Genomic DNA, 26,760 nt, shown 5'->3' on the forward strand with positions numbered 1-26,760 from the left:
CGAGTAGAGATGGTTCTGGAATTTTGGCGGAAGTAGAGATGGTGATGTTGTGGAGGTGGTGTTGCTATGGCGGTGGCAAAGATGAAGTTGGTGGTGGTGGTTGTATTCGGGAGAGGAGAAGACAGAGAATAGAAATAAAAAGATCGATTGGAAATATTAGATCTACTGTAATTTGGTGAGGGAAGATTTGGTACTATAATTTTAAAGATTCTCTCTTTAAAAGGGGAGGGGTATTTGTATAATGGGTAAGGGTATTTGTGCATGACCCATGGATAGTATGGGTGTTTATAACATTCCCACTTGAATAAATTTTAAATTTAGTCCCAAAATTATTAAAATATAGTGTGATGATGTTCCAACCACCTCTGACCACGACAACCACCGCCAACCACCTCCGGCCACCACCGCTACCAACCACCACCGTCAGATCACTTCCGACCACCACCTCCGACCACCACCGTCGACAACCACCTCCCGCCGCCACCCACCACCCGCCGCCACCGCCGACCACCACCAACATGTAGATGTGTACACGGAAGTTACACATGCATATGGTATGTGTACCCAGAAGTTACACATTCATATGACATGTGTAATGCAAAGTTACACATGCATATGGATATGTATTCATTAGTTATATGAGTGTGTAATGATAAGTTACACATGCATATGCCATGTGTAGTCCACAGTTGCACATCAAAAGAAACATACAAAAGTTACATGTATTGGCCTTAATATTTATTTACAATAATTTCTCCGTCTATCAGTAATATTAATCAGTTGTTATTGATAACAATACACGAGTTAAAATACTTGATATGCAAAACAAAAATCCTAGAAATGAGCCACCACATCCTATAATAGAACTGTTCCCATCCATTCCTTCCTTCCTTGATACCAAAAATGCCTGCATATGTGCAACAAAATAAACATTTGTGGGATTAGGTTGGATGAATAAAAAGAAAGAAACGGAATTATAGAACAATTTAAAGGCGAATAACAAAGATCATAGAAAAGCATCTAATAACTCATCTTAGCATGTGTAATTAAAAGTTACACATGCACCTGTCTAGTGTAACTAGGAATTACATATGCAACTGTCTAGTGTGGCTGAGAGTTACACATACATTAACTAGTGTACCTGGCATGTACACCATATTAATTATGTATTAAATCACTAATCAAAAAAAATAAAAATGAACCACATACTCCAACAACACTGTGATTACTAAAATGTGCTGATACGCATACAAAATGCGTGTGTGATCTGTTGGTACATATACAAAATGCACGTTGAAAAAGTGGGGGTCTAACAACACCACGAAATATTTCGATTAGCAATCTGTATGGACTAACTCCGAAACACTTTGCTAGAGAATCAATTAGACAGTCAGACTCAATCTAGATAGAAAGCATCTCAAGGAGTTATTATCTCAATATCTCGATTTGATCTTTAATCAAGCAAATAGAAATCTGCGAGTCTTTATCAAAGAGATATAACTTGGACGGTACCAAAGACCAATGTCCAAGGATCAATCAACTACAATCAACAACTAAAGGTTGGATTAGAGAAGTTGATGATCACGAACGCATAACCTGTATTATTTCAATTATATAAAATATAATGCGGAAAATAAATAACACAGACACCATAAGTTTTGTTAACGAGGAAACCTCCAGATTGAATACACACTGTATTAAGCCGCTACATACACTAGCCTACTGCAAACTAACTTCGGACTGGACTATAGTTGAACCCAATCAGTCTCCCACCGATCCAAGGTACAGTTGTACTCCTACGCCTCTGATCCCAACAGGAAACTGCGCACTTGATTCCCTTAGCTGATCTCACCCACAACCAAGGGTTGCTGTAACCCAAAATCACAGACTTGATAATAAACAGATCTGTCTCACACAGAAAAGTCTATAAAAGGATAAATCTGTCTCCCACAGATAAACCCTAGTTTTGTTCTGTATTTTGATAAATCAAGGTGAACAGGAACCAATTGATAATCCGGTCTTATATTCCCGAAGAACACCCTAGATTAATCAATCACCTCTCTACAATCCTTCCTGACTACACAAGCGGATTGTCGAGGAATCACAAACAGTGATACGAAGATGTTTATGACTTCTTTATCTTTCCTATCGGAGAACTCTCACGATCTCAAGCCAATCAACCGATTGCACTCGTACGATAGAAGATGCAAGATCAGATCACACAACTACGATAAAGTAGTATCGGTCTGGATTCACAATCCCAATGAAGTCTTTAAGTCGTTAACCTGATTTTAGAGAAGAAAATCAAAGGTTAATGGAGATAGACTCTAGCGGGCGCACTAGTAGCACACAGACGTGTGGGGATTAGTTTTGCACAATGCTAGATGTCTCCTTTATATAGCCTTCAAATCAGGGTTTTTCCTTAGTTACAAGCAATCCATATTCACCGTCAGATGAAAACCTGATTTAGATTCAAGCTAATATTTTTCAATCGTTAGATCGAAAACTTAGCTTGTCACACACACTTGGGTAGACGTTTACTGGGTTCGTGAAAACCATGCCCAAACGTGTACGTGTATGTTGGTTCAACATAGTAACCCAAAAGGTTAACCATATGAGCATTTCATATTAACCTTTTTCTTCTTCACCATAACTAGTCCAATTGAATCAAATGAACTAGTTACAGAGTTGTTCAATTGCTATGAGATCTTATGTACTACACAAGATACAATTGAAGCAAAGATGATTCGATTCGATGAATCGGCTCATGAACATTATAGCCACGGTTTGCATAAAGCATTCCTTAGTAATTTAATATTTCATATTTAGAGCACATCTTTAGATCATAACCTCTTAATCTCACAAACAAGTTCGCGGACTTAAGCTAATCGGTTGAGTTTTCCAAACTCAGCAGAAATTCTCGAAAAGAGAACTTCCCCCAGTTCGCGGACCGGGTTCGCGGACTAAGCACACAAATGAGTATTTGGAAAATCCCAGCAGAAATTTTCGGTCGGGAACTTCCGACAGTTCGCGGACTGAGTCTGCAAACTAGGTTCGCGGACTAGGCAAGCAAATTCCACAATCCTCCCGATTTCTCTTGATCAACAAAGTTCAAAATCTTCTGTTCAAGGAATACATGGTTATGTAATCTAAACTTTCATTTCAATCATTGAGACATTCTCAGAGGACACTATGTAGACGTTATTCACAGACCGATTCACGTCAGAGAAATTCTCAAAGTGATTGAAACTTTTCATGACTTTCGTCACTAGGTGAAGATAAACTTGATTAAAACGAAACGCTTTACCAACACACGATTTCGAGATAAAAGATAAGCAATGAATGCTCAACTCGAAATGTCAAATGTGTATGATCTAGTCTATATGGCATACGACTTTTGTCTTATAAGAAGTAGGAGATAGAAGAAATAGAATTTTGAGTGATAGATAAGTTCAAGTCTCCACATACCTTTTTGTTGATGAAGTTCCATGGTTCCTTGTATAAATCTTCGTCGTTGTATGATGAATCACCATGAAGTCCTTGAGCTCAACTACACTTTTCTATCCTAGTACGAGACTTATCTATGTAGGCTAGAAATCAAGACTTATAGTTTTGATCACTAACATTGACAAACATGCTTGAGATAGCAACACATGTGAGGTTGACCGAGCTATGCTCTAACAATCTCCCCCTTTGTCAATTTTAGTGACAAAACTATTAATGCATATGGAATACAAAAAAGATAAACTTTAGTGGCTCCTATTCCATAGTCTAATCTTCAACGTTCCTTGAAATATTCTTCCTTGCAAGTACTCCAATGATCCCAAAGGTTGTAAGTTTAGCACCATCGTTGTTGAAGATCCGTAGCTATAACAATGAGAGAAATCGAGATTCTCGATCGTTATTATACAGTGTCATAGTATCATTATATAACATCAAAGTCCAATTGTGTCACGACTTTAACAATAATACTACGGTGATATGTATCACTCCCTCTAGTCAATACTCCATCTCGATCATGGAAACCACTCCCCCTTACACAATGATCCAAAAACCATATGTGTTTGTAGTGTGAACTACAATATTTCTCCCCCTTTTTGTCAATAAAATTGGTAAAGGTACAAGAATGGGATCATAATGAAATTTCCACAAGAGACATTTCATGACCAAAAGAAAAATATATACCAACTTAATTTAGATGCAATCTAATAGCCGAAGCTAACAACATTCATCAAGAAGTTTTAAGATACAAGATAACCCCTATAAAATTCCACAGCCGCACTCCCCGCAAGATATTACCATTAAGCACAAGTTCAAAAGAACTCTCCCCCATTTGATGTCATTCCCGAGAAAACAACAAGAGCGACCTTAATTTCGAAAGAGAAGGATTTTTTATTGGACACCAAAAACCATAGGAATGATTTTCTATATCCAAAGCTCAACCAAATTAATCACAAGTAAACCCATGATTAATTCAATTGGAATACGCAACTAAATCAAACCACAAAAGTGATCAATTTAATTGAAAGTGCTCAACATAAGTAAACTCACGGAGCTATGACTAAGTCAATCACACGGAGATGACTAACTTAACCGTTCAAATACTCAACATGAGGAAAACCTTACGGAATATATGACTACATTAACCAAATAACATGATAGTGTAGCCTTTCATATACTCAACACAAGAACTTGTGGAATATATGAAAACTCAACTAGATTAATTACAAGAGAACCTATAATTAATCTAATTGGAATACAAATAACCGAACTAATCACGGAAGTAATCAATTTAATTATTTTGGGCTCAACATAAGAGAACTTATGGAACCCCGACTAAGTTCATCTTAGAATATGACAACCTTAACCGTACATGTACTCGACATAAGAAAGAAGACTTATGGAGTACTAACTAAATAACCAAACTAGTTGATTAATTTAGTTCCTAATGCTCGACATATAACATATTATGGAACAACCAACAAAGCCAAGGTAAATCGACTTAGTTGTAAGGTGCTCAACATAAGACACACAATGGAGCCTTCACGGTAAAACATAATAAAATGGATCAATGAAGATCAATACCGTGGATAACATACAAGGATCTATTCTATTTTCCATAATAACAACATAATAGACTTTATCCTTGTTGAACATAAGATTTTATCCTATTTTCCATCAAATACATGATTACATAGGCTTAACTTTTGTATATGTCAAAAGTCCATTCGTCATTTCATCAATAAGAATACCGATTCATGAACGACTTTACTTTTGACAAAATATGGGACCTTCAAGTTCACGAACGCAAACAATACATATCCCATAAAAATATTGCAATATCACAAACCATTAAAATACTGCAATAAACATCATCATCCAAATATTTTTAGAATTTAATAACAAAACCTAAAAAATAACATAAGAAGATGAAAACAAAAATAGCTATGTGTAGTCACAATCATCGTTATTCAAAGCACTAGTTATTCTTCCAACTAATCCAAAAAGAAGACTTACTAGGCATGTAAGAAGATGCATTATTCATCATCTCCATCATCGGACAATTTCCAAGTAGCTTGAGTTGAATCCAACTCTTCCTTGAGCTCGGGACACTTGGTTCCAATTAACGACACTTGATCTTTTAAGCACTTTACTCTTGCATTTACCTTGCATACACCCTTGTAAATTTTTTGAATAAGCCTCAAGGTGGTAGGGTCTTCAACATCAAGAGGAGTACCTCTTTGTCGCTTGCGAACATTTTTCCTTATACGCCGAAAGGTACATGGACGAACAAGTTTGGGAACCCCAAGAGAATTTCCAATAAAATCAAGTCCACGATCACAGAAAATTTGGCTAATCAAACAAGGATAGCCTAACATCTTGATGCGAGAAGTCATCGTCATCATTTGAAAGATGATAAAACCACAAATATCAAGATTTGTATTGCCGGATGCAAGGAAGAAGATCAATTTCGCAAACTCATAACTCCACCAAGAATTCTCAATTGTGGAGGGACAAAGATTAGAGATACCAAGTTTTCCAAACGCCATTAAAGCAATACTAAGATCATTAGTAGGAAACTTTCCATGACTCCAAATAACCTTCTTTCCACAAAGTCCAATAGAGATATCATCATATGAAGGACGTTCATCACTTGGTCTAGGTAACCGTACGTTGCCCAACGGTATTTTGGTGACCCTTGAAATTAACTCTCTATTAACAAGAAACCTTTCTCTATTTATCATGGATTTGAATTCCATCTTCTTAAAATAAACATCATGAATGTTGGCATAGAAAATCCTTGTTAGAGAATCAAAACCTTCACCAAGGCCATTAAAGATATTCCCAAGATTGAATTCTTTGAAGCAAACTAAATCCTCTTCATGTCCACTGAAGGTTTCCAATTTCTTTTCTAGAATAAAACCTTTGGAAGCAATCCTATCAAAAGTTATATCACAAGAATCATTCACAAACTCAATTCTAAGAGAATTTTGATCACAGGGAGGATTCAAGCTAGAGGATTTTGAGCTTTTAGAACTTCTTTTCACGCTTCTAGAAATCATCATAAAGATATATACAAGAGGTAATTACTTACTTGAAGAGAACCTCAAACACCTTTCCTTTTGATTTCTTCAAAGAAGCTTAATGGTGGAGAAGCACAAACCCTAGTTCACCTACGCGTACGGAAGATGAGAGAGAAGAAGGTTCGTGGACCACCAACATATATATATCCCTCATTCATGGGCTTGGGCTATACACGAACCATGATTCACAAGACTTAAGGAAAAATCTTAAGCCCTTTCCACATTTAGAGGTAAACAACCAACAAAAAGTGGAAGAAAACAGAAGCAATAGAAGGTTAACCAATCAACAGCACAACTGTACACAACACAATCCATTTCTTTCCCCACTTCAAGATATGTACAAATGGGGAAAATCCAGTCTTGTTACCAAGAGGCATAATGCGCATAGGAGTTCTCATGCGACACGTCTGGTTGATAAGTGTGAATAGTCCCTGTAGTATAATCAAAATAATGATGATAGTCAGGGCAGCTGGAGCTTTCTATCCTTCGTTGGTTCGGGCTAGAGGAAGGATATTTCCGATTTCTGGGTTGTTCAGTATTAACAGTTTTAACACGACCAACACCCTTTCCGGAAAGATTTTAGACTTAACAGAATTAAGTTTTTCTAAGAATTTAAAAACGCCTTCAAACGCTTTAAATAGATATTTATCAATTGATCCATCACGATAGTATTCCTCATAGAGATCAAGAGTTAATCTAGTGAGGTTCCATATCCTTGAGCGTATTGAATGTTTTCCCAATTTTTTATTCTTTTTATTTGTTCTTTCAGATTGAATCTTAACATCTAAATATCCCCTTTTAAATGAAGTAAGATTATCATGAGAACCCAGAGGTTTTAACCATAACTATATCTTAACAATCTTTAAGAAATTTTGGCGTGCGTTACAGATGCCAGGATCAAGTTTTCCAAAGAAATTTCCCATAGGGAAATTTATATGGAACCAACAAACATAAACTTATTAGGTTTACCGTGTTTGCCTGCTCTGATACCAATTGAAAAAGCGGGGGTCTAACAACACCACCAAATATTTCGATTAACAATCTGAATGGACTAACTCCGAAATACTTTGCTAGAGAATCAACTAGACAGTCAGACTCAATCTAGATAGAAAGTATCTCAAGGAGTTATTATCTCAATCTCTCGATTTGATTTTTACTCAAGCAAATAGAAATCTGCGAGTCTTTATCAAAGAGAGATAACTTGGACGGTACCAAAGACCAATGTCCAAGGATCAATCAACTACAATCAATAACTAAAGGTTGGATTAGAGAAGTTGATGATCACGAATGCACAACTTGTATTATTTCAATTATATAAAATATAATGCGGAAAATAAATAACACAGACACCAGAAGTTTTGTTAACGAGGAAACTGCAAATGCAGAAAAATCCCGGGACCTAGTCCAGATTGAATACACACTGTATTAAGCCGCTACAAACACTAGCCTACTGCAAACTAACTTCAGACTGGACTATAGTTGAACCCCTATCAATCTCCCACTGATACAAGGTACAATTATACTCCTACGCCTCTGATCCCACCAGGATACTGCGCACTTGATTCCCTTAGCTGATCTCACCCACAACCAAGAGTTGATGTAACCCAAAATCACAGGCTTGATAATAAACAGATCTGTCTCACACAGAAAAGTATATAAAAGGATAAATCTGTCTCCCACAGATAAACCCTAGGTTTTGTTCCGTCTTTAGATATAAAATCAAGGTAACAGGAACCAATTGATAATCCGGTCTTATATATTTCCGAAGAACAACCTAGATTAATCAATCACCTCTCTACAATCCTTCCTGACTACACAAGCGGATTGTCGAGGAATCACAAACAGTGAGACGAAGATGTTTGTGACTTCTTTATCTTGCCTATCGGAAAACTCTCACGATCTCAATCCAATCAATCGATTGTACTCGTACGATAGAAGATGCAAGATCAGATCACACAACTACGATAAATTAGTATCGGTCTGGCTTCACAATACCAATTAAGTCTTTAAGTCGTTAACCTGATTTTAGAGAAGAAAATCAAAGGTTAATGGAGATTGACTCTAGCGGGCGCACTAGTATCACCCAGACGTGTGGGGATTAGTTTTGCACAATGCTAGATGTCTCCTTTATATAGCCTTCAAATCAGGGTATTGCCTTAGTTACAAAGCAATCCATATTCACCGTTAGATGAAAAACTGATTTAGATTCAAGCTAATATTATTCAACCGTTAGATCGAAAACTTAGCTTGTCACACACACTTAGGTAGACGTTTACTGGGTTCGTTAAAACCATGCCCAAACGTGTACGTGTATGTTGGTTCAACATAGTAACCCAAAAGGTTAACCATATGAGCATTTCATATTAACCTTGTTCTTCTTCACCATAACTAGTTCAATTGACTCAAATGAACTAGTTAAAGAGTTGTTCAATTGCTATGAGATCTTATGTACTATACAAGATACAATTGAAGCAAAGATGATTCGATTCGATGAATCGGCTCATGAACATTATAACCACGGTTTGCATAAAGCATTCCTTAGTAATTTAATGTTTCATGTTCAGAGCACATCTTTAGATCATAACCTCTGAAGCTCACAAACAAGTTCGCGTACTTAAGATAATCGGTTGAGTTTTCCAAACTCAGCAGAAATTCTCGGAAAGAGAACTTCCGCCAGTTTGCGGACTAGGTTCGCGGACTGAGTTCGCGGACTAAGCACACAAACGATTATTTGGAAAATCCCAGCAGAAATTCTTGGTCGAGAACTTCCGACAGTTCGCGGACTGAGTCTCTGCGAACTAGGTTCGCGGACTTGGAAATCCAATTCCACAATTCTCCCGATTTCTCTTGATCAACAAAGTTCGAAAACTTCGGTTCAAGGAATACATGGTTATGTAATCGAAACTCTCATTTCAATCATTGAGACATTATCAGAGGACGCTATGTAGCCGTTATTCACAGACCGATTCACGTCAGAGCAATTCTCAAAGTGATTGAAATTTTCATGACTTTCGTCACTAGGTGAAGATAAACTTGATTAAAGCGAAACGTTTTACCAACACACGATTTCGAGATAAAAGATAAGCAATGAATGCTCAGCTCCAAATGTCCAATGTGTATGATCTAGTCTATATAACATACGACTTTTGTCTCATAATAAGTAGGAGATAGAAGAGATAGACTTTTGAGTGATAGATAAGTTCAAATCTCCACATACCTTTTTGTTGATGAAGTTCCACGGTTCCTTGTATACATCTTCGTCGTTGTATGATGAATCACCATGAAGTCCTTGAGCTCAACTACACTTTTCTATCCTAGTCCGAGACTTAGCTATGTGGGCTAGAAATCAAGACTTATAGTTTTGATCACGAACATTGACAAACATGCTTGAGATAGCAACCCATGCGGGGTTGAACAAGCTATGCTCTAACACACGTGTAACCAGCAATTACACATGCATATATCTTGTGTACTCCGCAGTTATACATCCACAAACAATCTATCATAGGATGGAGCCAAATAAAAATCTAGAGAGAACCACAACCAAAAGAATTAACAACAAAAAAAAAAACAGTAATTAACTCGATTGCTTACCTTCTCAAAGTGAGGCAAAGTCTTGTAAGATGATCGCTATCGTATGCGTCAAAAATAAATTACACTTTCTTACTACTCAAAATATATAATATAGCAAGGGTAAGAAAGGATCGTTCCCACAGAGATGTCTAGGTTGTCGTTTTTTTCAATTTCTTATATAAACAAAGGTAACAAGGGGGGTTTTCTGATTTTTATAAACTAAGTTATACTAAAAACAAATAAAGTAAAGCAAACACGCAAATCAAGATATAAAGATATTGGTTAAGGATATTGTTTTCATTCACAAACATGTTCTTGTCTTAATAACTAGAATTGATATTTAATCTCTCATTATCAAAGGCCCTAGGATACCTTGATCGCAAGTATATCCCGCAAATCTCCTCTTATCATCAATAAACACATTAAAAGATGCGAAAATGAATTCTATCTAAGAGAACAACCTAACGTGTAAAAGCACTAATCAAGTTTAATTCCCTAGATGCATTAAGTTCTATGAAATCAGGCCAATCAAAGCAATCCAACGTGTAAAAGAACTAATCCGATTTAACAAAGGTTATAATTCATTTGTGACTACTAGGATGTATCACTACAAGCAATACTCACAATTATGCTACTTGCAATCAGAAATTTATCACTTTTGCGTATAATAAACTCTAATCTAGCAATAAAGATGAAAGAAAACTCAATCGATTCGCGACTCGACTAAACAAGCATTCAAATCATGTAACAATATTAATGGTGAATCATAAACGATAATACTGAGACAAAACTAATATATCAAACAAGGATTCATGTTATGTGAAATCAACTTTTTCCATAACCAATGATAAAAACTAGGTACTCATATTCATGGAGTTCATAACAAGAAGGAAGATAAAACCTATCATGTTTCTAAACCCTAGGAAAAATAGAAGAGAAGATCCCCCCCCCCCATATAGAATAGGACCCTCGAGAATTTATATAACCTCTCTTGTGTGTATTGGCTTTCCTCAGATAAAACTTAAGAATCTCGACCAAGCCTGTCCACTTTCAGCCCACTAGCAGCCACGACCCTGTCAATACAGGCCCATGTAGATCACTAAGCTTGTCAGTTTTGCGGAACTGAAGAGCCAACTTAGCTTGTTCCACCAACACATACTTCCGGCAATATCTGAACTCTTTCCCTGCATTTTCCTTCCCTGCAACATCATATTCTGTCACATCCATTCATTCATTTACCAGGCCTAGGCTTCACTTTATGCATCCAACCATTCAGCAAATTGTGGTTCCTTGTAGTTTCATACATTCAAATTCATTCATCTAATTCACCGCGTATACAACCATGGCATCATCACTTGCACACTGCAAATGTCAAAACAACGTCAACAACATATCTTCGTCTTGTCATTTCCTCGGCCTCAAACACACGGTAAGCAACACATGTCCCTGCTTAATCCTAACATACATCTATTGCAGTCATAGCCATCAGTCACTGCCAACCACGCTCCCTGAATTCATCAACTCGCAGTACCCACGGCAACGACATCTGACTTCCAGGAAAAATGTAAGACTCAAAAACCACTTGCACATTGCAGCACCATCCTCTGCAGCTCATCATCACATTTCCTGCGCTACTCAGCTCTTGCACACTCCAATCATACACATCCATCACCAGTACCTGTATCATCATGCCTGCACCACCAAATTGTCGAGCCATTTCTTTGTAACCTAACTCATCCCTTCCAATGAGTTTCAAACACAACCACAATTTCATTATCAGCTTCTCATCTGCAGCATCAGTCACTGTATCATTCCGAGTCACCACCAGTGCCTCAAACCCATTAGCTCACAACGACAATCTCAATGTATATCTGCCATTAATTGCACTTGCAACTCTGAAATCAACGGCAGCCAGCAATCCACCAGTTTCCTTCTCCACTTGCAGAAGCACAATCACCACTTCAGTCAACAGCGGCAACCCATTCCTGCAACTTGAGCTACATCCACAGCTACAACATCATTAACAACCTGTAATTTCAGCTTCACAGACTCATCCAACAACAACATCTCATTAAACCCTTCAATCAGTCAGCTCAAATCCTTGACACTCTTCCTAGCCACGTCATTAACACCTGCAACTGCTCATGCCATACCATTCTCTTCACAAGACTACCTCTTCCATATTAAGCCATCACCAACAACAACCTCCATCATCACTGCCATATTCTCCAGATTCTAGTAAGCCCTTGAAAATCATCACTTCCACCTGCAATCTCCCAACACAATTGCATCCTTCACCATTCTCAGTTTCACATCAATTTGTGGAAAATCACCATCTGATTCATCTTCTCGCTTCAAATCACAGCAACAACTTCAACTAATTCCATCACTGTAAAGCCTAACCTGAGTACCACCAATAACTGCTCACTTTAACCACACCTCAAGTTACAACCATTACCCATAGCAGTTTCAGTACCAGTTCTTCATCTTGGCATCAAATCTGCTGTCTAAACTTTCACCAATCATCATCAATTAACGGCCAACATCAAACCCATCCTCTTTCATCAATTTGTAACACAACAGAAACATCATTTTCTTCTACGATTCAAACCCATTATCGTATCTGTCTCAATTTCGGTATCACCATCTCTTCAAACACCACAGAAACCCTAACTTTTGAATTACTGCTCAAGAGTGCTTCTCTGTTCATGTTCATTACCAAATTCCTTACCATACTCAAATATAAATCCAACCCACTCTCCAATTGCTTGCAAATCTCGAGTCTCAGTTTCCTCTCACAGATCAAAATCACAGCAGTCACTCCCATTTACGGATGGAGGAGAAATGACTTCTGTCTGAAAACTCAACCAAGTTTTGTGGTGCAAAAATAAGTGATTTAGGCACCATGTTCTGTATATGGGCTGCCCTGAGCAATCTTTTGTTGATTCCATTTAACTGTCAGTTCTAGAAGACTGACAGTACAATTCCTGCAGAACTCTTCTTGTATTGTCAGTTCCCAAGCTTCATCGATGCTTTCTCTCATATGACGTCGTAGTGACCTCACTCTTTCACCGCTAGCTTCATATTTTCGTTCTCTTCAAGATGATTGAGAAGAAATCCTGGAATTAAGCGAGTTCCACTTCCTTTTGCTCCAGTGACTCCGAAACACCTAATAATACTCAAAAGCAAACATAAGATACATAATTTACAAAGACAATAGCAAAGAAAGCATAAATACTAGATATAAAACTAGGTGTTTTAGACACCTATCAAATTCCCCCACACTTAGACTTTGCTAGTCCTCGAGAAAATCAAACAAAACTTATTCTAAAGCATACATACAACTCCGTGTCGTCGAGGCTACGATCACACTTAGCATGTATAACAAGCCTTTAAACCCCTAGGTGTCCCTAGTGGACGAGTTATAGTCTCGTGAGGGTTTACTAGAGATATACCCACAAAACCTACTTTTCCAACTTATTAGTTCTCCGAAATGATAACATCCAACGCGCTAAGAAGACATAGAAATTATTCACACTAGTCATAAGAAGTTAGACACATAAATGAACACAATCTCATCCTTAAAAGTTGAGAGAGAAATAACCATCCCTTATCGAAAGAAATTCGGGGTTCGAAGTGATCAAAAGTCTCGACTCTGCCTCACAAGAAAGGGTTTTATGAAGTTGCTCTCAATAATAAATAACTTTTTATGGATCACACATGTGTCCAGGTAGGAATGAAGAGAGAATCCTGCGACACGTTGAATAGTAGGAAGGCCAAACCCTCCGAGTTGTTTTGAAAACCCACATATTTTATTCATTTTGAAAACCCTTTTTTCTGATGATCTCTAAGAAAGGAAATCAACCACTTAACGAAGATGGGAATATGCTTACTTACCTCGTTATCCGTTCGGCGTGCAGTTAGCATCACTCTCACAGCATCCATGGAAACGTCTTCGGTCTTCAATCCTTGTCTTCATCTTCGGTCTTCGGTCTTCAACTAGTGATGATAACTCTTGAACTTCGTAGAATCTTGACAATGTGATTCTTTCCTCTAATTCCTTGTTGATTGAAACTTCATTTTGGATATTCCTTCTTTCCATTGGCTTTATTGAAAGAATACAAAACTAAAAACGAACTATACAAACCCAAAATATGGTACAAAGGATTTTTCTTGTCTCTTTTTTTTCTCTTTTTTTTTCTCTTTTTTTTTTATTGAGACAAGAAAAATAAAACAAATACCAAATAAAAACAAAACAAAACAGAATAATAAAACTAATAATAAACCTAACAAAATTTTCTCTTGTCTTTTTTTTTTCCTTTTTTTCCCTTTTTTTTATGAGACAAGAAAAATAGAACAACTACAAAAATGACAACAAAACAAAATAAAATAATAAAACTAATAATGAACCAAACAAAATTTTCTCATGTCTCTTTTTCTTTTTCATTTTTTTTAATGTTTTTTTCCAATTTTTTTTCTTTTCTTTATGAGACAAGAGAAATAAACACAAACTGAAAATAAAAATAACAATGCAAGTACAAAAGCCATGGCGTAAGTACTTTACCGCTTGATTCTTCACAACTTGTATGTCTCGATATCATAGACTTCTTGACTTCTCATCTTGATAATCTTCGCTCTTGTATATAAGTCTTTAACTTGTAAAAATTATGCTCCTTGTCATGTTGCTATACTTGAATCTGAAATCTGCTCATTTCTGTACCGTTGCTTGTAAACCTTGAACGTCTTCAACTTTCTTTCGAATTTGTGATGCTCATCTTGTTGATGATGATGGTGTTTCTATGGACCTGTTAGTGTAGAGAGAGATAGAGTGGATGGTGTTAACTGCGAACAAGAATACAAGTGGTATGTAAGTTAGCAATTCGATGTCACCATCATGATTGATAAAATAGCACTCAAGAGATCAAAATAGTGCTTCTATTGGTGGGAGGTTGGGTAGCTCACCATTCTACCCGGAGTTTACGTACGGTGACACACACTCTAAAAGCACATATTTAGATAGGTACAAAGAAGTGAAGGTCGGTGCCTCTCATGATGTAACATGGGTAGTCTCCACTATAGGGGACCACTACTCTAATACCGAATTCAGTCTGCATCTCATTTGCCACTGGGATGGTTAATCCAACTTTAACTCTCATACAAGTAAGAAACCCGATCATGTTCTCTGTCATCTGTAAGTTCAGTCACTCTTATGAGAATCTCGATATAATCTTAGTGACATGTATACTATGTGACTCTGAACTAACTATAAATTGGAGTTTTTTTATTCACTAATTTACACAAAAGTTGAAAATTTTAAAAAATTTACTATGCAAATGCTTAACCACTCCCCCACACTTAAACTTTACATTGTCCTCAATGTAAATTGAATCGTCCAAAGAAAGTCAAGGTGGGAAACCTTATAATGATATGCGACAAGAAATCAGAAAAAGTAAATACGAGACAAGAAAAAGCTAAAAACAAGACAAGAAATACTCATCTTATGGGTTGCCTCCCATTTAGCGCTTGGTTTAAAGTCATCAGCCGACTATAACCTTCTAAGACGAATTCCCCATACACCAATAATCTGAAAAGCTGGTGATCCTTCCATGTAACCTGTTTTGAAAATAGTAACTTCGCACAAACATTAGTTTAATAAAGCAAAAGTGAAGCTATATCCCAATAAAAGTTTACCCCACACTTATTCTTGTCCACACTTGGAAGTGTATAAAGAACATAAAATTCAGGAACTTCTATGGTTTCTTCTATGCAAACATTCATAATATGAGAATCAAATGTTTCTAATGGTGGAAATCGAGAAACAAAGTCATTCAACAATATTCTCGAAGCACATACATTCACCAACAAGAGGTAAAGGAGAAGAAACAATATGCAAAGGATTAGACAAACCTTGCACAATCTCTTGTATCACATAATCCTCTTCATCCTTGAAAAATTCAAGTGAATTACTCACCTCTTTTATATCACGGTCCTCTATCAAACCTTGCAACCATTCTTCATCCCTTTCTACCTTAACTAAATTCTCGGCATTAACATCATCATTATAGTCCTTTGAAAGATCAATTGGGTCTTCCACAATATTGTTCATAACGGTCACATTCTCAACATACTCGTCATCATTAGGCTCAAACTCTTTTGCGGCTGCAAATTTCGCTATAAGGAACTTTTTTGGAAGACTCAAAAATGCATCATCCTCAAGCACCACCCTTTGAATAGGCTCTTGATCATTATTAAGATCAATGCTTGAGTAATCTACACAAGTGTCAACATATTCCTCTTCGTCTTCATTTTGATCCCAAAAAGATTCCGTTGTACACCTTTGGGAAATGTCACCATGAGTTGGTTCAAGCGATGTATCGTCATAATCATCATCACTTTCATAGTTAACATAAGATTTTTCTCGCTGAATTTAGTGTTGCTAATCTCAATCTCATCCTTTTGAATAGGTGAATGATCATTATTAAGATCAAGAGTTGAGGTAGCTACACAATTATCAACGAAAGACCCCAAAGGTTGGCCCTTTTCAACATTAGCATCAATCAAATATTCATCACAAACCATAGGCACATTAGAATAGTTATTATTTTTAAAGCAAAGTTCTTCCTCATACCTTTCTTATTTGATTTGATCAATACCTCTTTGTAAGTTAGCAATACCTTCACGAAGTTCTTGGAGTTTCTCTTCTGTAGCCTCTTTATCTTTTTCGAACTCTTGTTGTACAAAGTTGGAAACTTTGTCTAGAAAGTCAGAGATTTTTTGTTCACGAGAATAAGAATCCTCCCATCCTTGTGGTTGTTCACACACATACCCGCCATAAGGTTGTTGAGTAAAACCATAAGGATCCATGGAATATTGGTCATAGCCAATGAATTGGTTTTGATTATACCCCTAGAATTGTTGGAAGTTGTCATGTTGTTGAGATTGTTGGAAACCGTACCCATTGTTCCAATATGCTCCATCCATGAGAAATAAGTACCTGAAACACGATTCTGAAAACAAGGTTAAAAACCAGAAAATAAAACAAAACTAAAAACAAAAAAATAAGAAACCAAAAACAAGTGACAACCGCTGCCTCCCCGGCAACGACACCAAAATTTGATCGCTATCGTATGCGTCAAAAATAAATTACACTTTCTCACTACTCAAAATATATAATATAGCAAGGGTAAGAAAGGATCGTTCCCACAGAGAGGTCTAGGTTGTTGTTTGTTTCGATTTCTTATATAAACAAAGGTAACAAGGGGGGTTTTCTGATTTTTATAAACTAAGTTATACTAAAAACAAATAAAGTAAAGCAAACACTCAAATCAAGATATAAAGATATTGGTTAAGGACTTGTATTAATAACTAGAATTGATATTTAATCTCTCATTATCAAAGGCCCTAGGATACCTTGATCGGAAGTATATCCCGCAAATCTCCTCTTATCATCAATAAACACATTAAAAGATGCGAAAATGAATTCTATCTAAGAGAACAACCTAACGTGTAAAAGCACTAATCAAGTTTAATTCCCTAGATGCATTAAGTTCTATGAAATAAGACTAATCAATGCAAACGAACGTGTAAAAGCGCTAATCCGTTTTAACAAAGGTTATGAACCACTTGTGACTACCAGGATGTATCACTAGAAGCAATACTCACAATTATGCTACTTGCAATCAGAAATTTATCACTTTTGCATATAATAAACTCTAATCTAGCAATAAAGAAGAAAGCAAACTCAATCGATTCGCGACTCGACTAAACAAACATTCAAATCATGTAACAATATTAATGGTGAATCATAAACGATAATACTGAGACAAAACTAATATATCAAACAAGGATTCATTTTATGTGAAATCAACTTCATCCATAACCAATGATAAAAACTAGGTGCTCATATACATGGAGTTCATAACAAGAAGGAAGATAAAACCTATCATGTTTCTAAACCCTGGGCAAAATAGAAGAGAAGATCCCCCCCCCCCAATATGGAATAGGACCCTCGAGAGTTTATATAACCTCTCTTGTGTGTATTGTCTTTCCTCAAATAAAACTTAAGAATCTCGACCAATCCTGTCTACTTTCAGCCCACTAGCAGCCACGGCCCTATCAATACAGGTCCATGTAGATCACTAAGCCTGTCAGTTTTGCGGCACTGAAGAGCCAGCTTAGCTTGTTCCACCACCACATACTTCCGGCAATATTTGAACTCTTTCCCTGCATTTTCCTTCCCTGCAACATCATATTCTTTCATATACATTCATTCATTTACCAGGCCTAGGCTTCACTTTATGCATCCAACCATTCAGCAAATTGTGGTTCCTTGTAGTTTCATACATACAAATTCATTCATCTAATTCACTGCGGCTACATCCATGGCATCATCACTTGCACACTGCCAGTGTCAAAGCAACGTCAGCAACATATCTTCGTCTTGTCATTTCCTCGGCCTCAAACACACAGCAAGCAACACCTGTCCCTGCTTAATCCTAACATACATCTATTTCAGTCATAGCCATCAGTCACTGCCAACCACGCTCCCTGAATTCATCAACTCGCAGTACCCACGGCAACGACATCTCACTTCCAGGTAGAATGTAAGACTCAAAAACCACTTGCACATTGCAACACCATCCTATGCAGCTCAGCATCACATTTCCTGCGCTACTCAGCTCTTGCACACTCCAATCATACACAACCAGCACCAGTACCTGTATCATCATGCCTGCACCACCAAATTTTCGAGCCATTTCTTTTTAACCTAACTCAACCCTGCCAATGAGTTTCAAACACAACCACAATTTCATTATCAGCTTCTCATCTGCAGCATCAGTCACTGCATCATTCCGAATCATCACCAGTGCCTCAAACCCATTAGCTCACAGCAACAATCTTAATGTTTATCTGCCATTACTTGCACCTGCAACTCTGAACTCAACTGAAGCCAACAATCCACCAGTTTCCTTCTCCATTTGCAGAAGCAAAATCACCACTTCAGTCAACAGTGGCAACCCATTCCTGCAACTTGAGCTACATCCACAGCTAGAACATCATTAACAACCATTAATTTCAGCTTCACAGACTCATCCAACAACAACATCTCATTAAACCCTTCAATCAGTCAGCTCAAATCCTTGACACTCTTCCTAGCCACTGCATTAACACCTGCAACTGCTCATGCCATACCATTCTCTTCACAAGACTACCTCTTCCATATTAAGCCATCACCAACAGCAACCTCCATCATCACTGCCATATTCTCCAGATTCGAGTAAGCCCTTGAAAATCATAATTTCTACCTGCAATCTCCCAACACAATTGCATCCTTCACCATTCTCAGTTTAACATCAATTTGTGGAAAATCACCATCTCATTCATCTTCTCGCTTCAAATCACAGCAATAACTTCAACTAATTCCATCACTGTAAAGCCTAACCTGAGTACCGCCAACAACTGCTCACTTTAACCACACCTCAAGTTACAACCATTACCCATAGCTGTTTCAGTACCAGTTATTCATCATGGCATCAAATCTGTTGTCTAAACTTTCACCAATCATCTTCAATTAATGGCCAACATCAAACCCATCCTCTTTCATCAATTTGTAACACAACAGAAACATCATTTTCTTCTCCGATTCAAACCCATTATCGTCTCCGTCTCAATTTCGGTATCACCATCTCTTCAAACACCACAGAAACCCTAACTTTTGAATTCCTTCCCAAGAGTGCTTCTCTTTTCATGTTCATTACCAAATTCCTTACCATACTTAAATTTAAATCCAACCCACTCTCCAATTGCTTGCAAATCTTGAATCTCAGTTTCCTCTCACATATCAAAATCACAGCTGTCACTCCCATTTACGGTTGGAGAAGAAATGACTTCTATATGAAAACTCAACCAAGTTTTGTGGTGCAAAAATAAGTGATTTAGGCACCATGTTCTGTATATGGGATGCCCTGAGCAATCTTTTGTTGATTCCATTTAACTGTCAGTTCTAGAAGACTGAGAATACAATTCCTACAGAACTCTTCTTGTATTTTCAGTTCCCAAGCTTCATCGATGCTTTCGCTCATATTACGTCGTAGTGACCTCATTCTTTCATCGCTAGCTTCATATTTTCGTTCTCTTCAAGATGATTGAGAAGAAATCCTGGAATTAAGCGAGTTCCACTTCCTTGTGCTCCCATGACTCCGAAACACCTAATAATACTCAAAAGAAAACATAAGATACATAATTTACAAAGACAATAACAAAGAAAGCATAAATACTTGATATACTATCATAAGACTATCAACTGTATAAGGAGTTCTAACAACACTATGAGGTTGAGGACAAAGAACTTCCCTTGACCTGGTCTTGGTTGGCGTGTTAGTTCCTGTTCATTTTTCTTCACGTCCAAATTACAAGTTTAACACTTCTCAATGACACCTAAATGGACCTCCTTGCATCCATCTACATCTTTAATAGCTCCAACACATATGAAAATGACTCAAAATACAAATACACATATTAGCAAAAGTAATTTATTTACAATGAAACCATTCTCAATGTAACATTGCTCCTTCAGCAAAATAATGCATAAAGATAATATATCAACAACAAATATTGTCAGTTAAGAAGCAAGAGTCTCAATTTTTGTTCTGAATTCTCCATCAATAAACTACTTGCAACAACATCAACAAGTACTCGATGGGTTAGATAAACGACTCATCTGATGATACTACATCAACAAAATGAGTTCATGTGGTACCTACACTATATGTATTGTTCCTGGCAATAATGGTGGTTACACATGCTTACTAGATATGTAGACGCAAGTTACACATGCTTACTGGATATGTAGACGCAAGTTACACATGCTAATTGAAAGAAGAAACAGACTCAAAACTGGAAGAAGTTATATTTATGTATAACTGCGAGTTACACATGCTAATTGGATGTGTAGAAGCAAGTCACACATGCTTACTGGATATATAGACGCAAGTTACACATACTAATTGAAAGAAAAAACAGACTCAAAACTGGAAGAAGATATATTTATGTGTAACTGCAAGTTACTCATGCTAATTGGATGTGTAGAAGCAAGTTACACATGCAAATTGGGTGTATAGACGAAAGTTACACATGTTGTATATGATCACATAACAAAATTCATCTTACAACAACAAAATTTAAACATCAATCTAACAATAAATTCAATCCCATTGAACATCAATCTATTGTGAACGTAAAAACAACACTCTAAAATAAAAGAGTTTAGGCAATCTTTATACAATGTACTTAAACCACAAAGTTCAAACAATTGAAGTTCTCAAGATCGTTCCGAACTTTATGAACTCATCAGTTATTGAAAACCTCATTTCTTCATTGCAATTACACCTATTATCATTACTTATTATTCAACATCCCCATCAAAATTATCACCACCACCATTAATTAACCCTATAAGATCAACATTGAAATATAAAAAACAACATATCGAACCTAAAACAACAACAAGAACAACATCTTTATCAATTGACTCCTATTTTCAAATCTCACACAAAAAATCTACAAAATAGAAAAAAATTAAACTACTTCGTTTAAAAAAATATTAAATGGATAACACAGATTCACACATGAGGATTACAAATCTGGAGTCTGATTTTCAAACAGGTAAATGATAGAAAGATCGACGCATTCTTGAGGAAGAACCCTAAAAGTTTTGGGAACTCTTTTTCATATTTTTTTTTTCGAAATTTCTAACTCAAAATGAAGGAAAATAGGAGTCGAAAGTAGATCTGAATGTTAATCATGAATTAGATAATAAAAATGAACTGAAATCAAAGTTTTAGGTTTCGAAATCTGAATAACAATTTTCAAAACTAAAACATGAAAAAATTAAAAGGATACAACAAAGGAAACTTATCTTTTATTTAGTCTTTGTTAATTAAATCTTCAGATTTCTTTGTTGATGATGAGTTTACTCAATTATTCTCCATTATAGGCACAAAAACTTCATAAAATTCAAGATCTAGTGAGAATTCGATGTGTTTTTTACTGGATTTATTTTTTGTAGATTAACTGATGATCAGCTGTAGAATCTATTGAATCAAATCGATTCTTCGTCTTCTACTTCACCGATCTGAATTCGCTGGAGACGAGAGAGAAAGAAAATGGAGAAGAGAGAGAAAGAGAATAGAGAAATGAAAATATCTTCTGATATTGCTCTTGTATAATATACCAAAAGGTAGTGTTGTTATTATTAAAATTCGTAATAATTAATTATGGGCCAGATCTGAAGAAAATTTGATATTTTGGGCCTAGTAATAACATTTTCCTAAAGTATGGAGTTGACAATGAAGGATCCATTTTATTGAGTTTCTTAATGTATGAACCATATAGTATGGGGTTTACAATAATTTTCACTATTCCTGGACGCTCGTTAGGGAAATTCCTATGGCAATTAACATTTTTTTTGTTGAGCCACGTGGATGAACAAATGCGTTTTTGCGCTATGGTAAATCGGAGAAAAATGAATAGATTTGGTTTTTAAGGGTCCCACTATTATTTCTTTTTAATATAAAATGTTTTTTAAGATAAAATTAAAATATAAAATATGTTATATGGCCTACGGCCATAGATGTGCGGGCCATTAGGTGACTAGGGGTTTCCCTTTCACAGTATAAAGAACATTATACCTATGTAATGCTTGCTTCCTCTTTTATCAATAAGAAGTTCTCCCTTTTACTTTTCCCTAATTAGCACTCCAAAACGTTATCAAGCAAGAGCTCTATCATAGTTTTTATTTGGTACTTTCGTTTGTATTTTTTTTCCTTGTCAATCATACGCTGAGAAGGAATTTCATCTCCTAAAGAGATTGAGTGCCTAGCTGATAGTGGCACCACACACACTATTTTAAGAAATTGGCAATTATTTTTTGACTTAATTCCTTATAAATCCTATGTGACTACGATAATTGGATCATCACAAGTGATTATTTTGCGTGGAAATGCTCAATTCTTGTTGCCAAATGACACAATGATTAAAGTCACAGATACTCTATATGCACTAAGAGCTAACCGTACCTTGTTGAGTTTCAAAGATATCCGTGCAAATGGTTATCATTTGGAAACTCATTGTGAAACTGAATTGAATATATCAATGTTATCTCTAATACATGTGGAAGAAAACGCATTTTAGAGAAGTTAATGAGTCACTCTAGTGGTTTGTACACTACTACTATTCGGATTATCGAATCCCATGTTGTTACCAACGATGAACTGTTGAACAATGACTTATACAAGCTTTGGCACGACCGCTACGGGAACCCAGGTCGTGATATGATGTTCCATATTTTAAAGAACTCACACGAACATCCCTTCTTTTGAGTAAAAAATAAAATGGGACAAAAGACAGTTACATTGCAAAGTAACAACGTCTGCCAGCCACTGCCATCTAAAGCAACTGATGTGCAACCCGTCTCTCATTCTACTTCGTGGACTTTGTCAAAAGCACACCACTCATTTTTCAAAACTTGTTCTTTAGCAAAGACAGGAGCGAGACCATCCTATGGTAAAGATAAAAAAACAAAACATTCCGTTTTTACAAAGAATACAAGGTGATATTTGTGAACCTACACATCCAGAGTGGGGACCATTCAGGTATTTTATGGTTCTGGTAGATGCTTCGGCCCGTTGGTCACACGTTGCATTATTGTCCACAAGAAATGTTGCCTTTGCAAAGCTCCTAGCACAAGTTATACGTTTTAGGGCTCGCCACCCGATTATCCAATCAAGTCTATCATACTTGATAATGCGGGAGAATTTACATATAAAGGATTTGATGATTTTTGGATGTATATCGGAATTGACGTAGAGCACCACGTACCCCACGTACACACTCAAAATGGTCTCGTAGAAGCTATCATCAAAAGGTTACAGATGATAGCTAGGGCATTGGTTATGCGTTCCAACCTACTTATTACTGCCTGGGGGTATGCCATATTGCATGCAACATTACTTATTCGCTTTAGACCCACTATTATCCAACCATTTTCTGCGTACCAGTTGGTAACCGGATATGAGCCTGATATTTCACATTTACGCATATTTGGTTGTGTTGTATATGTGCATATTACGCCCCCACAACGTACTAAGATGGGTCCCCAATAAGTATTTATGTTGGATATGAATCCCAACGATTATTCGTTATTTGGAACCTTTGACAGGCGTTCTCTTTACCGCTAGATTTGCAGATTGTCACTTTGATGAGACAAACTTCCCGTCGTTAGGGGAAGGTATGGAAAAGGATTTCCTAAGGGAACGATAGGAATTATCGTGGTGTGTTCCCACTTTGTCTCATCTTGATCCCCGCACCTCACAATGTGAAAGTCAAGTGAAAAGAATTATTGATCTTCAGAATGTGGCAAACTCAATGCCTGATGCATTCACTGATATCGCTAAAGTGGAGAGATCACACATACCAGCTGCAAACGTGCCTGCAAGGTTAGAAATCCCTCATACGGGAAAAGACACCCTATTTAGAGGTGTCAAACCCACACTTGGTGGAAATGTAGCTGAGGCTGTGGTCCCCCAAAGGAAGTGGGAAATACCACCTGTTTCGATAGATACTCACCCAAGGAAGAAAAGAGTGGGTGGGGCAAAAAATAATCCATGTATCATCAATGCAGGTAATCCATCGCATAAGGTTGTTTCTGACTATAGTTATGTCCATAAATCATTAATGGATGACGCTCTGATGTTTGAGATGATCCCAGAGAACCAAGAAATCTCTATGGATTATGAGAATGCATACGTGTTGATGGAAAGATCCTCCACGCAGATTGTTGATGCATTTGCATACACTGTTTCTCAAGAGATCATTGAGTACGATGATATCGAACCACGCTCTATTGCAGAATGTCAAAGAAGATCAGACTGGCCTAAATTGGAAGTTGCAATCCAATAAAAATTAAATTCACCAGCAAAGAGATGGGTATTTGGTGCGTTAGTGCTAACCCCACTAGGTATAAAGCCCGTAGGACATAAATGGATATTTGTCAAAAACCATAATAAGAAGAATGAAGTCTTGAGGTATAAGGATCGCCTTGTGGCGCAAGGTTTCTCACAACGTCATGGAATTGATTATGAGGAAACATACTCTCCCGTAATGGACGTCATAACGTTCCGCTACTTAGTTAGCTTGGTAGTTTCACAAGGACTTGAAATGCAGCTTATGGATGTGGTTAATTACAACATATCTCTATGGGGATCTTGATTCATAGATATACATGAAAGTGCCTGATGGCCTTCCATTTCCTAAATCAAGTAAGATCTAAACCACAGAGTGCATTTTCAATTAAGTTGAAATACTCACTTTACGGATTAAAGCAATCCTGGCGGATGTGTGTAGATGGGGAAAAACGATTTGCTGGTTTTTAAGGAATTGAGGATATGACCGTACGGAGGAGACTCCTCGAACCGAGCAAAATGTTAAACCTCACATAGATGCACTGCTGCAAAGAGGGTGCTTTAGATTCGAGAGATCAATCTTTAGTACTCCGGCCTAAATCAAGACAATGACCGTTCCAGAGTAAATTCGGTCACAAGAGAGGATGGGTTGATCTGTAGGAGGGAAGCTGAGAAATGTGTGGAATCAATGGTAATCAAAGATTATGGGCGTGTGAATTCTGAATACGATAAGCTCTGAGTGATTTAAATTGCTCAATTGAGAGTAGTTGCTCAATTGATGAGTTGATGATCTCGTGTTGTCAGTTTGACGTGAGATTGATGATACTGATGATGCCGATCCTTCAATCATGATTCAGAGACTTATTTATATTGCTGGAATTGTAGACACCATGATTCCATGAAGTGTGACAGTTGATGGAATCAAGGAGTGGAGAAGTGGAGATCGTGTTTGAAACCAGTTGCTCAACGTGTGGAGACTTGGTCGATTTTCCACCCACTACCTCGTGAATTTATTCAACTGATTGCACGACTTGCTCACATTCCATCGTGTGTTTGAACACACGTATCGTAGACCGCCAGACAAAAACCCTAAGTGATATCCCCCAAAGTGACACGATTGACGTCTCGTGGTATGTTAGTCAATTGATGACTTCGTGGTTTTATGGGACGATGAGTCCATGTAGTTGCTGAGTTGAACATGATATTTTGAAACTCATGAATTGAACATGTCATGAGACAGAGATATAGTTCTTACGATGAAGTGAGCAAGTATTGCTCATTCGATGGATCGTTGAATATTGATTGTTGAACCAATATCCCTTGGTTTGAGCAAATATTTATCATCTGAGAAAGTGTTGCTCATGGGATGAATTGTTGAATATTTGATCGTCTGAGCATGTGTTGCTCATCTGATGGATTATTGGCAGCGCACCAAAAATATTAATTAGAATACTGGTCGTTGAACCGAGAATAATTAATAAAATTAATGACCATGAGGTCGTCGTAAAATTATTAAGGTTAGAATCTGGAATGATGATCCTTGGGTTCAGAAACCCTAATTGATCAATTGATGATCAATTCATGGTTCATCAGAATTTCAACCATGGAACAAAGGAGGGAGCGACTACATGGGACCGTGGATC

This window comes from Papaver somniferum, chromosome 3 (genome assembly GCF_003573695.1).
Source record: "Papaver somniferum cultivar HN1 chromosome 3, ASM357369v1, whole genome shotgun sequence".
In the NCBI taxonomy this organism is placed as follows: Eukaryota; Viridiplantae; Streptophyta; class Magnoliopsida; order Ranunculales; family Papaveraceae; genus Papaver; species Papaver somniferum.